This window comes from Euprymna scolopes, chromosome 46 (genome assembly GCF_053919585.1).
Source record: "Euprymna scolopes isolate OS-2025 chromosome 46, ASM5391958v1, whole genome shotgun sequence".
Taxonomy (NCBI): Eukaryota; Metazoa; Mollusca; class Cephalopoda; order Sepiida; family Sepiolidae; genus Euprymna; species Euprymna scolopes.
In genome coordinates this window covers 184743298-184748328 of record NC_136527.1, presented here as the reverse complement: position 1 = coordinate 184748328, position 5031 = coordinate 184743298, and the positions used below count along the sequence as shown (strand labels likewise).

The 5031-nt window shown below is 39.2% G+C and overlaps 1 non-coding gene across 1 annotated transcript; it reads right to left on the bottom strand.

Annotated features, from left to right (window-relative positions):
* Positions 1–2805: 2805 nt before the first annotated feature.
* Positions 2806–2968, bottom strand: LOC145271509 (U1 spliceosomal RNA). Its single transcript, XR_013865920.1, has one exon. It is a non-coding gene; the product is annotated as a U1 spliceosomal RNA (small nuclear RNA).
* Positions 2969–5031: the final 2063 nt, after the last annotated feature.

Below are 5031 nucleotides of genomic sequence, written 5' to 3'. Positions count from 1 at the left end.
ATTAAAAAATGGAAATATCGAAAAAAGGTTATATTGTACGATCTTCGAAAAAAATGTTTCACTAAATTTGATCGAGTATTTTTTTTTTTTACATCGGAAAAAACGCGTTTTTATGAGAGCGCGTTGAAGGCAGGCATCTTGTTTGTTTTTATAAATTTTGTTCGGTATCATTACATTTTTTTTTTTTTTTCGCTGTAAAGCAAAAACTACTTGAAATTAAGTGGATTTTTTTATTCGGAGAACTTCATTCAATAAGAGATACGTACAATTAAATTTTTTCGATAGTTTCATTTTTTTTTATAATGTCGAAAAACATTTAAAAACTTACTTTTCATTTCAGTTCCAATACGAAAAAAAATCGGGTTCAAGTCTTTGTTCTTTTGTGTTCAAAACACAAAAAATGTTTTGGTTTTTTTAAGATTTCTTTAGTAAATTGATACAACTTTTGTTTTGTGTGTTCAATTCATTAATAAATAAAATATATGAAAATATAAAAGAATCAAAATTAAAAGATGAAAAACACGAAATTATTTAAATAGAAAATCAAGTGGTAAAGAACAAAGAAGTCAGGGCATCGTAATAACACGGTGTAATCATTATTTCGTTCCTCGTGTAAAAATGTCTGTTTATTATTAAAACGTATCGAATTGTTTTCCTATCAAGTTCGGATTATATTTGTCAATGATTAAAGCTTGTTTTCGATATCTTTTGTAAATTTCTATTTTGTATGTCTATTTCATTAAAAATTAAAACATATGAAAACATAAAAATTAAAATCATATTTAAAAAAAAAAACTATTAAATTAATTCATTAAAAATTAAAACAAAAATCACATTTATTAAAAAAAAACAAAAAAACTGAACATTTCATATTATTTGAAATAGTCAAACTACTGTTAACATCCAAAATGAAAATAGGAGTGTGAATAATTGAATAAGTCAAACCGTCCTTACATGGGACAAAAAAAAAACGTGAAGTTAGTTAAATTACAAAAATAGATTGGGACCGAGAAAGTAAACTATAATCTTTACATTATGAAACTTGAAACTGATTCGGTTAAACTTAAGATGACCCGCCTGACAAATGTCACAGTAACATTTATTGAGTGGTTTTCTACCAACATTTTGTTTTATTTCTTATTTTGAAGCGATTATCGAGTCTTCAAAGACACTGCGGTACGCTTTCCTTGTTCTCCAACGCCGTTCAACATTACTTGTTTTTCGAACGGAATAAACATTATACATTAACTAAAAACACTGAAAACTTAACCATTCGCCCATGTATGGAGTATTGTTGTCATATTTGGGCTGGTGCATCTGTTACTTGTCTCTCGCTCCTAGACAAGGTCCTGAACTGTCATCTAAGCTTCAGCCTCTCTCCCATCAACGAAATGTAGCATCCCTCTGCCTCTTGTACAAGTACTTTAACGTTGAATACTCTGACGAACTGCAAGCACTTGTACCCCCTCAACGTAATTACCCTCGACAAACCCGACAAACAGCAAAATCCCACCCCTCCACAGTTGTGATCCCTAAATTTAAGAAAGCCTTCTACTCCAGTAGTTTCTTGCCCCTTGGAATTCCCTTCCGACTTCTCTTTCCTCAACTGTACTGACATGCAGAAGTTCAAGTGTAACGTGAACCGACATCTTGCTGTAACTTATGTCCCTGATAGTAGCCCCTACATCAAAGTGACAATGTGCCTTGTTTGGGGTGATAATGTAATAAAAGAAAATCATAAAAAACACAGAATTATACAGAATGGAGTTAATGCACATTTAAACATGTCCTCAATGTAACTTTCTTTGTTAAGAACAAGAAAAAATAGTCTATTGCCATTTTTAAAAAATTGATGAAGATTTCCCTCTTTCAGAAATGGCTGCTCAGACCATCACTGATGATGAAGTCTTCATTTTGAAAATCTTTTCTGCATTATCACGTATTCTCACAAGGACTTTTTCATTTTGATGCTTGTGGGATGTTGAAGTGAGAATAACTTTTCATCTGTGAAGATGATGTTATTGAGCGTGTCTTGTCTGATAATAAGGTTTAAAAAGAGTCGATTTCTGATGAGTTTCTTTGCAATTGTGGGTGCAGAGAAAATTTGTCGCTTTTGGAGCTTATAAGGTGCATTAATAGGTCACTTCGTCATATCCTTTTCTCATAGATCATTTTGGATTTTGTATGGTTTTTTCCTTAATTTTTTAATAAGTTTAGGTGTTCTTAAGGTGTGGGGACGTTGTCTATCTTTGATCAACGAAGTTTCCAGGTAATTAGTAATCGTCCATTTTATAAACATTTTGTTGATTTTGAGTTTTTTTCTCCAACTTGACTATTTCTTGTGCCGTACGTCATTCTCATGTTGATCTATGGTTAATCTTCTCTCCAATTCAACAGACATTGTTTAAAAATTAACATCTTTTGTTTCTAAAAATAATTAGAAATCATACATTACATTATCATATAATGACAATTAAATATTAAATTTATTTTAATATTATCATAAGAAATAGTTCAGAAATTTTGTAACAGGGCTTATTTCCACACTGTATATCGAAAGAAGACACTTTCAGTAGCTGTAGACGACAGCTAGACGAATTCCTTACGATTAAACGTTGATTACATTTACATGCAAATTAGATACAATCAGAACGTTGGAATTGAAGTGGATAATAAACTGGTCGAGAGAAATGGTGTATTTCTTGGTTTACAGAGATTAAGGGTGATTAAGCGGAGGGAGTACAGGCCTACGAGTGAGAGGTACTTGGAAGAAGTAGGGAAGGATTTCTGATGTTGATTGTATTATCGGGGTGAGCGCGAACGCAGACCCCACACTTAGAAATAGCATGTCCGAGTCATCCACATTTGGGACGATCGCAAAGGTCAACCCAACCGCAGTGCAATGGATGGGCCTCGCTCTGGGGGAACGACCTTAATGATCACCGTTACCCCTACATCAGGTAAGTATTATATTTAGCCCTTCGTCCCCGGCCTTGGCATTATCTACTGCCAAGGCCTCATTTGGGGTACGAAGAAGCTTAGGCACAAGGGCCAGTAAGGGGGAGTGGGGGAAAAAGGGGTCTTTTCTAGTCCTTAGCTAGACTTGCGTAAGATAGCAAGTACTTTATTACAAAACCTATACTAGAGTTTCTATCACGCACTGTTTCGCCTAACATTCTTACCCGGACCTACTTAAAATAACAGCTCCCCAGCTTACGGGATGGCAGGCGACATTCACGCTGTGATGAAAGAAGAAAAAACATGTAACATTATATACAAAAAACTAAAAGGGAAAAAATATGTACAAACTAAAGAGTTTTTTTTTTTTTTTTTTTTTATAAATGGGGGTGAGATGATGGGGAGGGGGGCAAGCTAAAATACACCCAAAAAGAAAGAAAAAGAAAACAAATTAACAAAATGCCTATGGGGGCGGGTTAGTAAGGGGACCCTCCCTACCTAACGGCTGGTCTGTCATATGAAACGCCCACTGTCTTCCGGTCCTCTTCCCCCGGGGGGAAAGGGTGAAAGCAAGCAGGTCGTTCCCTAAAGGGGGGAGTGGAGGAACTAGGGACATGTATGGAAAATAAATTAGGGTCGGGGATAGTAGGGATGGATGGCGTCTTCCAAGATAATGTACGTAATGGGCAAAATAGGCCTGGGACAAAATAACACAAGTGGACTATTGGGCATCTTTGGAAGCTCTCCTAGTGCCAATCTATCAAAAAAATAAAAAGCTATGGGAACAGGATCCACACGCATACTACCCTAATCTAGGCCCTATAAAAAGCACAAGCTATCCACTCTTGGTGGTTACTGCCTATCTAGCCTTAAAACTACCCAATATTATAAGGTAAACCTTATATTACTTGTCTTGATTGGGTTGGGTTCCGAGAAAAAAGAAACCTCAGCACCCTAGGACCAATACCACTAGGGTGGAAACACGAACTTAAATCTAGCGCCTCGTCGGATGCACAAACTAGTGTTGTGCACCCATCTTCTATCAAAGTCGATGTGGGGCAATCTTTTCCAATCACATCTGATTTTCGCTTTAAGTTGATGTTTAAAACGAACAACCAGATCGTGATCGGAAACAGACTGCCCCCTATAGACAATGTCCAGACGTGAAACCCACGTCACTAACCTAGCCACCGCTAGGATCGCTAGAAACCCCAACCGTTTCTCCCTGTCAAACGGCGGATCCACATTATCGACCACGTACGCTAAATCAAGTGGCACCGACCGCTCGGGGTCGATGCGAGCCGTTACCCCTTCGACATACTCCCAGAGACTCCGCACCCCGCTGCAAAGAAAGAACGCGTGTTCTCTCGTCTCCTCCTCTTCTTCATCATTGCAGCGTGGGCACGGGGGATAGTAATAATCCCTATCATGATCGTCCCTGGCTAGTTTGCCGAAGAGTGGCAGCGCGTCTCGGACTAGCCTCCACGTAAGCAAAAATTCAGCATTGTTAATATAGCTACTGGCAGGCGCCCAACTCCACAGCGAGAGAACTTCCCCCCTCGACAGATGTAGCCGCTCCACCAGCGGGTCTTTCGCAGTCCCCTCCACTACATCCCTATATAGCAACCACCTAGGCCGTGCAAGGTCACTGGACCCCGGCAATGCCCTAAGGGCAGCTCGGCATTCGGTCAGGAAACACCTTTCCCCCGCCGGTCTTCTGCGACCTTCAGCGGCAGGGTTGGATATGAGCCGTGGGAAAGCTTGCTCCACGACTGGTACCCAGGGCGTTTCCTCCATCAGTGTCCGACTCAGGAATGCCAATCTTTCTGCGTGCTTGTGACTTAGCAGATCAGGCATCCCCAAGCCTCCCTCGCTAAGCTTCTGTGTACAGACCTGTCTACGGACATACGGCTTTCCTCCTACCCAAAGAAGTTTGAATAGGAGTTGCTCTAAAGCCTTACAGCGGTCCGCAGGCAGGGGAAGAACAGATAAACGGTAAAGGATCAGCGGAAACACGTATGTAGCACATGCCTCCGCACGACCCTTCAAGGACAATTTCCTCCGAATCCAAGT